The 10227-nt window shown below is 37.9% G+C and overlaps 1 protein-coding gene across 6 annotated transcripts in view; it reads left to right on the top strand.

Moving 5' to 3' along the window:
- Positions 1-644: 644 nt before the first annotated feature.
- Positions 645-10227, top strand: part of tnr (tenascin R (restrictin, janusin)) — a 175156-nt gene continuing 165573 nt past the window's right edge. For 3 of the 6 annotated variants that reach the window (XM_081597802.1, XM_081597800.1, XM_081597804.1), the window contains exon 1: positions 645-1134. The gene's annotated coding sequence lies outside the window, so the exon portion shown is untranslated. The remainder of the gene's footprint in view (positions 1135-10227) is intronic. The other 3 variants (XM_081597801.1, XM_081597803.1, XM_081597798.1) reach the window with 1 other exon arrangement.

Raw genomic sequence — 10227 nt, 5'->3', positions numbered from 1 at the left:
TGACTCATGTTTAAAAAAAAAAAAAAAAAAAACTGACCAGATGTTTCATACTTTCAAGATCTTTAGGTTCCCTTCATTTAAAATATATTGGCGTATTAAGAGAATAAGAAACCTACAAATTGCAACATTTATCACCACCCTAGATGAAACAATACTTTCCTGATGGTAGCGCTCTGTTTGATGAGAAGAATGCCCTCAGCTTCCGAGTAAAAGCAGCTGCTTAAAGTCTAGATGGGAAGAAAATGATGTGGATCAGGGTTGTCAAACTAAACATCTACATCTCCTCACAGTTAGAGGGACATTATTAAAATAAAAAAATAACACTCACAATGAAACGTTAATTTAGTCTTCTCTTAGATTTTCTCTTTAACATCAACAATTATCAATGGTTCATTTTAACAAGTAACAGGAGGAAACTGGGGGAAAAAAAAAGAATATCTACCTAGATGCGTTTCTCAGCAATGCATGGTGTTTCTAATGGTTTTCCCTCTCCCCTTTCTAGCTGATGCAAGCTGAAATCCTAGAGCAACCTTCATGTTCTCTCTCTTTTTTTAAAAAGAAAAATATAAAAATAAAATATATAAATATATAAATTCGGACCCTCCGAGCAGCACGGCCACTAGAGGCTGCACAAGCAAAGATACATCGATCAGTTCTGAGAGAGGTGAAAGCCAGAGGAATCAATTGAGAGAGCAAGAGAGAGAAAAAAAAGGCAGATGGTGAGATCGCATGCAGTTCAACTCAGCAAAAAAAAAAAAAAAAAAAAAAAGAGTGACAGAGTGAGGGGATAGCTGGAGGGGGTGTCAGGGGCAGAAACCGGCAGCCAGGGTGAGAGCATCTTCAGCTCGCTGGAGAGAGCGCGCGCGCGAGGGAGAGAGAGAGGGAGCGGAACGCCAGGCTGCCCATCCTCATATTTCCTTGTGCGTCTGTGTGAGGCTGTGTGAGCGGCAGAGAGGGCTGAGCACATCTGACTCTCGTGGAGGCAGCAGGGACTCATTCCACTTGGCCAAGAGAGATCGATGCTTTTACGTGGAGCCGCACAGGACGGCTGAGCGCCCTCCTGCAGAAAGTCTGCGCAGCGCCACCAAGAAATTAAAGAGAACAAGACTGAGTCCATCACAAAGCTCCGAGCGGGTGAGTTAACTTGAGCTTTTTTTTTATTCTTTTCTTTTTTTATTTTATTTAAATGGAGCAGAGTCTGATCTGCATGTGCGAGCTACTTTGTGGTAAGTGCATGTCTACCTGTCTCGGATCCTCACTCACGCACAGCTTTTTGCACATTTGTCAGCCTTTTGAAGTTGCTGCATCATCTCAGTTTTTAATTTTGTGCCAGAGCGTTACAGTCGTCGTCTAGGGCAGGTGATTAACTGGGGAGGCTCGGCATCAATCAAGGCGTTATCGCGCCGAGCAGAGGAAATCACAACAATAGTTGCCTAACGACCCTTTATTGTTGGGTTGTTGAGAGGATATTTTGTTTGCAGTGTGGTTCAAGTGTGCTGCAGGAGCTTTGTGTCAAAAGCCTGGGAAAACGTGTCTGCAAAGCAAGTCCCGCTTAAACAATTTAATAAGGGTCACTAAATAAGCTTGCTTTGAGGAAAAGAATGGACTGGTTGATGCTTCTGTCAGATTGTCACTGTCTTAATTGAAGTTGATGTTTGTTGAAAGTGACTGGTTATTACGCTCTGTAGTTTCAAATAGTTTTTTGTCTGGAAAACAATTAATAGACAACTGTAGCTCTGAATAAAACCTCCCATATACAGATAAATCTTAACATTCTGTGTTGATGTGACTTGGTGTTTTTGGGGGGGGAGGTTGTAAATAAAGTGCAGTTAAGCCCCAAATTTTTCATAGCCTCTTAGTAGATTTGCAGATTTGGATTTAATCTATTTTTATCCACCCAAAGAGTTTTTTTCTTACTCTGATAGTAAGACAGACGTTATCACGAAAGATGATTCAGGAATGTAAAAGTAGTGTCAAGTTGAAAAAGAAATATCTATTTTTTATTAGAATTTTACTAGAAAATAGCATGTTAAAATTCATCCCTTTTTAAATGATTAATGGAAAATCTCTATTGACATAGCTGTCAAATTCTTCCTATAAATCTGATGACCAGCTTTTTGAATGTTTCCACTGGACTTTGAGTCAAAATGTGTCGGGATGAGCCCCAGGTCTTTCATGTTAGGTTTTTTCTTGTCATCACCTTAATCGTTTGCTCCATTCACTGATTCTCTATCAGATTTACGTCAGGACTCTGAATTAAACACTCCAAAATGTTACTACTTTTAATCAAAAGAAACATGTGGATAAAATTAAAAGATCACCATAAACTTGAATCCACTACTTATATAAAGACTTTTAGTCTTAACTGCAGTATGATTTCATTTTGCAACCCAAAAATGACCTTTTTCCAAGCATGGTTGATGTTGTTCTTAAATTTTTATGCGCTGTACTTCTTTTGACAGTAATTATAAAGCTTTCAGACTGTTGGAGAAATTAATTAACTTGTCATTTTATCTCAGATAATTTAGCATGTTTCAGCTACTCTCTCTTGTTGGCATTTAAAGTTGATGTACATACATTCAATTGTGGTTTGAAATAGCGAGTCCTGCTTGAATGATCAACTCATCCATCTGAACGTGTCTCCATTCCTCTTTCAGTCTCTGCTCCTCTGCCTTTGTAACACCCCAAGTCCCCTCACCACACACCTCCACCCAGTGTTTTGCTGTGAAGGTTATTGCCATATATCGAGCTGGTTTAATTTGTCAAAGTCCGACAGACATATTGTCCATGGTCAGAACAGGAGAACAGGTTGGGGTTGGGGATTCGATTCAGTTAGATAATAGCACAATATTGAAAGCAGAGGTGATGTATTCAGCTCTGGACCTGTCTGGAGGAGGACAGACTGAGAGGGGGGAAAAAAGGCAGATGTGGTGAAAAATAGGAAGACAAGCAGAGAGAAAACCATCATTTCATGTAAACGCAGAGACTGATCGGTTGATTTCCAAGGCTTTTTTTTTTCCAACCAAGGTGATATGATGCTTGCGAATGGGAGGGCTTGAGGTTATCATTCCTCACACAAAGCTTGGCTTTCCCTTTCTCCCATGTGAGACCACTACCATTAAGCTGAGACACAAAATGTGAGGGATCGCTCACTCTTTTTTTCCAATCGTTCTCATTGTGATTGCAGTGGACCATTTTTTCTTAGGTTTCTTCACCTCACCGGCTATTTACCTGTTCAAGTCTTTGCACTGGCTTTTATTGTCTCATATCTTTATTTGAAATCACATCGATTTGGTCGCATGCTTAAAATCTTGACCTGATTAAATAACGATGATGTCAAAGTTTAGATTAGCATCTAAATATTAGTTTTTCCAGTGTATTTTACCTTCTTTGTTTTTAAAAATTTGTTTTCATGTCTGGATTTCTGATTCTATGTTTAACACGTCATTAATTACATCTTGCAGAGTCGAACAAATCCAAATCTACACAAATACTTGCTCAAGTCTTTCCCACATTCTAGTTTGCATTTTTAGAGAGTCAGTTTAGATAAGAGCCTGCGCTTTAGTCTTTGAATTGCAAATGGTTTCAGTAAATTACTCGAGGAGCAGGTGGTATTAGTGAAATATTTCTCACACTCCCTCCTTTTCAGGGCTATCGCCACCGTTCTCTCTCCTTTCTGACTTTTTTTTCCCATTTGTTTCAGTGCCAATGGGCAGCTGAACAAGATTGCAATTGTCTGCGTTATAATTAATAATTTACATAATGCTTTATTTTGATGGGAGTTTTATTCCCCCACCGCAGCCCCCCTCGCATTAATGTTAATTGTGTTAGCTAAGCTATACGGTCATTACTTATTGTTAGGAAGACAGTTAAACGCGCGCATAACCAGCTGTAATTATCGACCGCGGCGTCCATCAGATAATGTGCAGATTTAAACACAGAGGAAGAGAAAAAACAGAGATAGAAATCTTTAACCATTGGTTCTAATATCCATCACACTAGTGTATTATCAATTAGATTAGTGCGACTCTACTACAGAAACGGCCGTCTGCCGGTTGTTACACAAACATGAAAACAAATGCTTGTAATTGAGCATAGAATTTGAATTAGGGAGATTGTTTGTTTTTTTGTTTTTTTTTCATATTTTTAAGGACCATGTCTGTAGCTTTTTTTAACATTGTCAGTCTGTGTGCTGAATCCTGAACAGGCTGCTTTGATTTATGTGTTCGAGGTGAAGGAGCAAGACACGGGCATTTGTCTGAACAAATGCCAACTTTTTCCTCTGTCACTTTCCTTCCATCTTTTTGTTTACTTGTTCTGTGCTGCTTATCTGCTTTCCTTCACTTACGGTTCTCTCCATGAGATGTCACGCGTATAATAATCTGGCTTGTGCAGCGTATGAGTGTGCAAGATGTGGATGTCGAGTAAATTTCATGCCAATTTATTGTGTATTCATCACCATACTGTCGTTGTATATTGTGAAATAATTAAATCAACTTTGCCTTAAATGTAATTTTGGTTAACAGTATTGCGCTCTTTTATACGTTTGTTTATTTAAGGAACGTGTCGTTAAATCTGAGTTGAAAACTGGTTCAAATTAAGATCTAAGAGTAATTAGATTAATAGATAATTGATTTATTAAGTATGCTCCTGTAAAAATGTTAAAATGTGATGGCACATTGAACTGCAATACAAACTTTTTATAGCTTAAATGTGACTTAAATCATGTCATTTCAAGTTAAGACAAATTTATCTTTTTAGGGTAAAAAAGATATGTTTTTTACATATCTGTTTTACCTTTTAGGTTCAGTTTAAGTAATCATTCTTCTTTAGCAGGATTCTAACGCCACACCTCGACTGGCCGATTTTCGCTTACACCCACTTTTTACTACTTTATTTCCAAATGTGTGAGGAAAACTATTGTATACACTCCTTTTCAGGCCATTGGACTGACTTGAGAATTAAGAAGAATCTAGATAATTCTTTTTTGTTTTGCGCATGTATAATTGCAGCTTGGCCATATTCAACAAAACTCACTTTTTTTAGTTTGAATAGAAAGTTGCACATCAACATACTTGTTAATATCCACAAAGACGCTTTTCATAAGTGGTGAAAACACTTTCTACAAATGAGATGCTGCTGTCCAAATGTTTGGTTCATTGCTCATTGCAAATAACGGATTTAATGGAGCCAAGATGTTCGTATTTTGCCAAACTGACAATTTGAACAGCTTTACTTCAGCCAATTCATTACAGATGAGTTTTTTTTCCGTCATTACACAGATATGATTCAGTCTTGTATCTTTAGCAAAGCACTTTGATTTGTTGGCAGCACTTACTGCTATTTGCATAACTTTATACATTTGTGTGGTGAAGGCTGCAGAATCTGGGAGAATGTTTTTAAATCTTATATTTAGGATTATGACTCTGCAGGAGTAGCATTGATGTTGACAGTAGCAACATGCCAAAATACAAAGGAAAGCAATTCTGAAACGTGTTAATGATACTGCAAAAACAACTCTAAACATACGACCAAAGCTACGATGTAATAGTTTGAATCAAATGATGTGTCAGAATGGTTCAACCATGTTTCCAAGGTAAATCCAATTGACCTGTGGTTTAGCTAGAAAACTGCTGTTCACAGCTACTTTATACAATGCAACTGTGAAGTAGTTTCAGTTTTTATAAGTTTAGACTGCTGCTGCAACTGCTGCAAATTGTAGCTTGACAAAGTTGAATACAAACGCGTACGTCACTTTTCATATTTTTACATTCTACTTTGTGTTATTCCATCATGTAAAAATACTAGTTGGTAACAAAATCTAAAAAAAAAAAAAAAATTATGAATAGTTTTGCATGACACTATATGGGTGTTAGATTTGCTTATGTCAAAACGATGTTCTAACGATGTATTAAGATCTTGAAGGAGTTTCTTTTCTGTAGAGCAAATTTGATTCAAATTAAGAGTGAGGGGCATCAGTATAAGTGAATATGGGATTCAATCCAAATAATTTTATCCGACCAACGCCACCAACATGCCTAACATATCCATGGATACCACTCACACCATAACTTGCAGATGATTTTACTTGCCGTCCTTCGCTGAAAACCATTGACGTGGTTTGATGATCCTGATCGTAATAATTATGCGCATGGTGCGCTCTAATTAATGAAGGTTAAGACTGCTCAAATAAATCCTTGAGACAATAAAACATTCAGCTTCACTTTTCTCCTCTTGCATTAATCGTTCAACCACACAGCGCTTCACAGGGGTCCAATTCACCAACAGGAGACGGGATGATTGTACCAATTATGTTCATCTTATCAAGAAGCTCGTCTGTTTGACGGCGCTGCTTCAGAAAGAAGGCAGTGTGTGCGGGCTTCTCTTCAATTTCGGGGGGGGAGGGACACAGACAGAAGGGTTGATGGAACAACAAGTTTGCAGTATTCGCTGAGAATGGGATGTCTGATCGAGTGAGGTGCTGTAAATTTCCCATATGTAGTTTGCGAACGGTGTAGAGTGACAGTGCTGAGTGTGGGTAAAACAAGAATCAATGAGGATGTCCAAGACGCCCGCTCTCTGCTACATGCAGGAACACCAATAAAAGACATTTATGTTTTCAAACTGTTTTGATGCCATCTGCTTTGACCTCACAATCGACTGAGCCGTTAAAGTTGTCGGAAGTGTATTAAAATAATTGCGCTGCCTAGCACAGAGGATTTATGGTGGTGGGACAGGGAGCGAGTATTGGGGTTTTTAAGGCCTTGTGGTAGTTTTTGTTTTACTGTGTGTTAAACAGTGAACGAAGAGGGCGAAAATGGAAAAGCTGATAGGATCATAAAACGCAGGGAGAAATGTGAACTGCCCACTTGAAATAATGTGGGCAAGATGGAGGGCTTTACAGTCGAGAGGAGTGGAGATCTTTCTTCTGTTCTCTCCATCCTGTACCTGAAAGTCGTGTTTTCCACACGGGACGACACAGGGGAACTGATAAGCCTCTGATTTATATTACAGTGTGCCTTAGAGATGTGTTCACCTTGGTCTTTATTTTCAATCTGTTAAATCACAGACGTATAAATTTCTTATTTTGCCAGAATGCTTCAAGCAGAATAGAGAGAGTTCAGAGTTCAGCCGAAGCTCCTTGTTGGTAGTGTTGCTGCTCGGTTTATGGTTTTTATTATGAAGTACTTTACTAGAACGGTTTCATTTTTATCCTTGCATCTTCCTATGCTCTCTATGATTTACAGTTGCTGGGGGAGGCCACGTTAATGTTCCTCATTAGCTAAACTGCGTGTATCTAAACTGGAATTCTTCCACTTCAGCAGCTACTTAGCATCTGGTGTTATCTCTCCCCTTGTCCATCTTTCTCGCTCTCTCATTTCCTTGTCACTTTCCTTCCTCATATGTCTCTCTAGCCTTCAGTTTTTTGTTTGTTCCCGCTCTCATATGGCTTCACTTTCAATTCCAGAAATAATCCTTAAGGGTTTCCCATCTTTTTTCACAATCTTTTCTTCAAACGACATTTACCGCTCCAGTCACGTGTCGGTGTTTGTGCATAGACTTTATATCAGTGCCAGTGCATGCGTCTTGTGATATCTATAAGAACATTGCTGCATGTATGTCCTTCTGGGAGAAGGGAGTGTTTCAGATGACCTCTGTGCTACTTGCTTTTAGTCCCTTACTGTAAAGTAAAAGCCTCAAGTTCAGGCGGGAGCCCCCTCCAGGCAGCCTGTGAAGAATGTTCATATATACAAACACGGCGACTCAAGAGACACCTTTAGCTGGAGGGTAAAACAGCAATGGTTCACCTCGTGTAACAGCTGTGCTGCAAAAGGACAGAAAAAAAAGCTGATTTTTGAGATTGTGGCTTGATACGGTTTAAACTAGATATGCAAATGGGCAGTGTTATTTGTCTTCCCGGCACATAGTGATAATTCAATGCACACTAAAAAAACCTTTAGCTGTTTTAAAAATGTGGTATACATCAGACGAAATTTGACTTTGCAATTTGATGCCTTGAAATTGGCCTGTGTCTCTTTAAGAAGCTGTTACTTTTTCTGACATTCCCCATCATCATGTCGTCATGACGATGCTTCTCGTTACGCCATTAAACCAATGACAAATTGTCATTGGTTTAAACAAACTGTAGATTTAATTTAGCTTCAAATTGCTGTAGTCCAATTTCATGTTTAGCTCGTTTTTATGCATTTAATTTTATTTTTTGACATTCATTTCAGATGGATATTTTTATGTATTGTTGTTTAAAAGCCTCATCTGGGATTTTTTTTTTTTTTACATATTGACTTCTGTACATTTAGGTTGTGCTTTGTCCATGCTTTACCCAAGATCTTCCCTATGTTATATGCTTTAGTTTGGAGGAAAACGTGTTCATTTCTGGAACACAGAACTGAAAAATGACTGGACTTTGCACATACTTGTTTGAACACCTTCAGGCATCTATAAATTCTACCCAAGAATAAAGCAGACAGTTGATGGTCTATGGTTTTCTTCCATGTATCCAAGCTGATTATTTTATAAATTTTATTTTGTGATTTTCACATTGTTTCAACATGCGGAATCTGAGCCTTTGGGGTGTGTTAAAATATACCAAATGTGCTTTCAAATAAGTGAATAATACATCAGTAGCTTAAGTAGCAAAAAAGAAAATATATAGTCTGAGCTTTCCCCAAAACAGACTAGAGTCATAGTAAAGTTATCTATGAAAATAATTGGTAAATAAAAATATTTTGGGTAATAGTAATTGATCTCATGCAGGGGTTTGTGTGTGCAAAGCAAGGCTATAGGAATCCAACATATTGGAACATATTTGAACGTCTCCCTCTTGTAAAACCTTGACTGATAAGGTGAAGACAAACTATTCGCTGAAGGGAAATTGGGCCCTAAAATCTGGCCTGAATACATTAATTATTCTACAGTGCAGGTTCATTGTGATTTGAATTTGCATTTACAGTTGTTTTTCCAATGGCACAGTCTTCTTGAAGACAAAGAGAAATAGTTTAAAATATAATGTTTTGCTGAATAAAAATATGTCAACCACATCTGCATGCTACCATTATAAAGGGATCTGGACACAGAGATAAAGGGCCGGAATCAGTTCAGTTATTTGCTGTATAGGCTGCAAACTGATTTTTACCCTGAAATATTCTATATTTGCAAATGTTTTCGCTGACACGGTGTACATGACATGTCTCCTCTCCTCCCCTAATTACTGTGTCAAACTGGCAGCCTGAAAACAAAACTGTCAAGTCGGAATAAAAATATCTTCCCCAAGTTATCGTGGAAGAAAACCTGGCTGCTTTTATTCTCGGAGAGTGAGGAAGACGCAACGTCTGGATGGAGTGAGTAAAAAAAAAATGTTTTTTTGATGTTTAAGTACATCATCCAGTGTGTCAGTGTGGAACGAGAAGTGAAGAGCATCCACAGTGTGGAAAGCTTTTGCAACCAAAGGTGTTTTTAAAATCTGTTGGGGGGGAAAGTCCAGATTTGGTCTAAAAGTCTAAGTTTTGCCACGCAAAATCTATTCCACTCGAGCAAACAGCACATCACCCAAATGTTTCTCTGTTTTAGAAACTGGGCTGCATGGAGAGAAAATTAGTTTTCTGTTGTCCTTTAAAACCATTGACATCCCAAATGGACAAATTTATCTAATCTCAAATTGACGAATCAACTTCATAATAGATTCGTGTATATATAAATTCATAAGGCAAGCATTTTTGCAAAGAAATCAGCTTTTTCCTAGACTACTACTTTAAATGCACAAAAATCTTGGAAATCCAATATATAATCACATAATTTTCAAGCCACCCTTTAGAAAACAGTGTTTATGCTGCATTGGAACAGTTTCTGCTATAGGCTATAAAAGCTTGTAGCTGGAGCTATAAGCTTTTGAAAATATGATTGCCGATATCCACTTTCAATATTTTGCAAGGAACCAAACTTCTTTCACAGTTAAAAATATTACACAAGAAGGCACCAATTTTCAGAAGTTTTTGTTCTTTGAGTTCTGACTAAAAAAATCACTGCTCTGGAGCTACTCAGACTTCACTGCCAACTACTTTAGAGTTATTTTTTTTATTCAAGCAATTCAGAGCAGTTGTAATGGTTGAATTTGTGTGGCTTTGTCTGCTGTGAATTTCTAAAACACTCTTCCAAACCCAATGAAAATGACACAAGTTAAGAGTTTATACAGCTTTATTTTAGTCTTAG

Source organism: Poecilia reticulata, chromosome 17 (genome assembly GCF_904066995.2).
Source record: "Poecilia reticulata chromosome 17, P_reticulata-male-v2, whole genome shotgun sequence".
In the NCBI taxonomy this organism is placed as follows: Eukaryota; Metazoa; Chordata; class Actinopteri; order Cyprinodontiformes; family Poeciliidae; genus Poecilia; species Poecilia reticulata.
The sequence above is the reverse complement of the archived record's forward strand: the minus strand, read 5'-3'. Positions and strand labels throughout refer to the sequence as shown.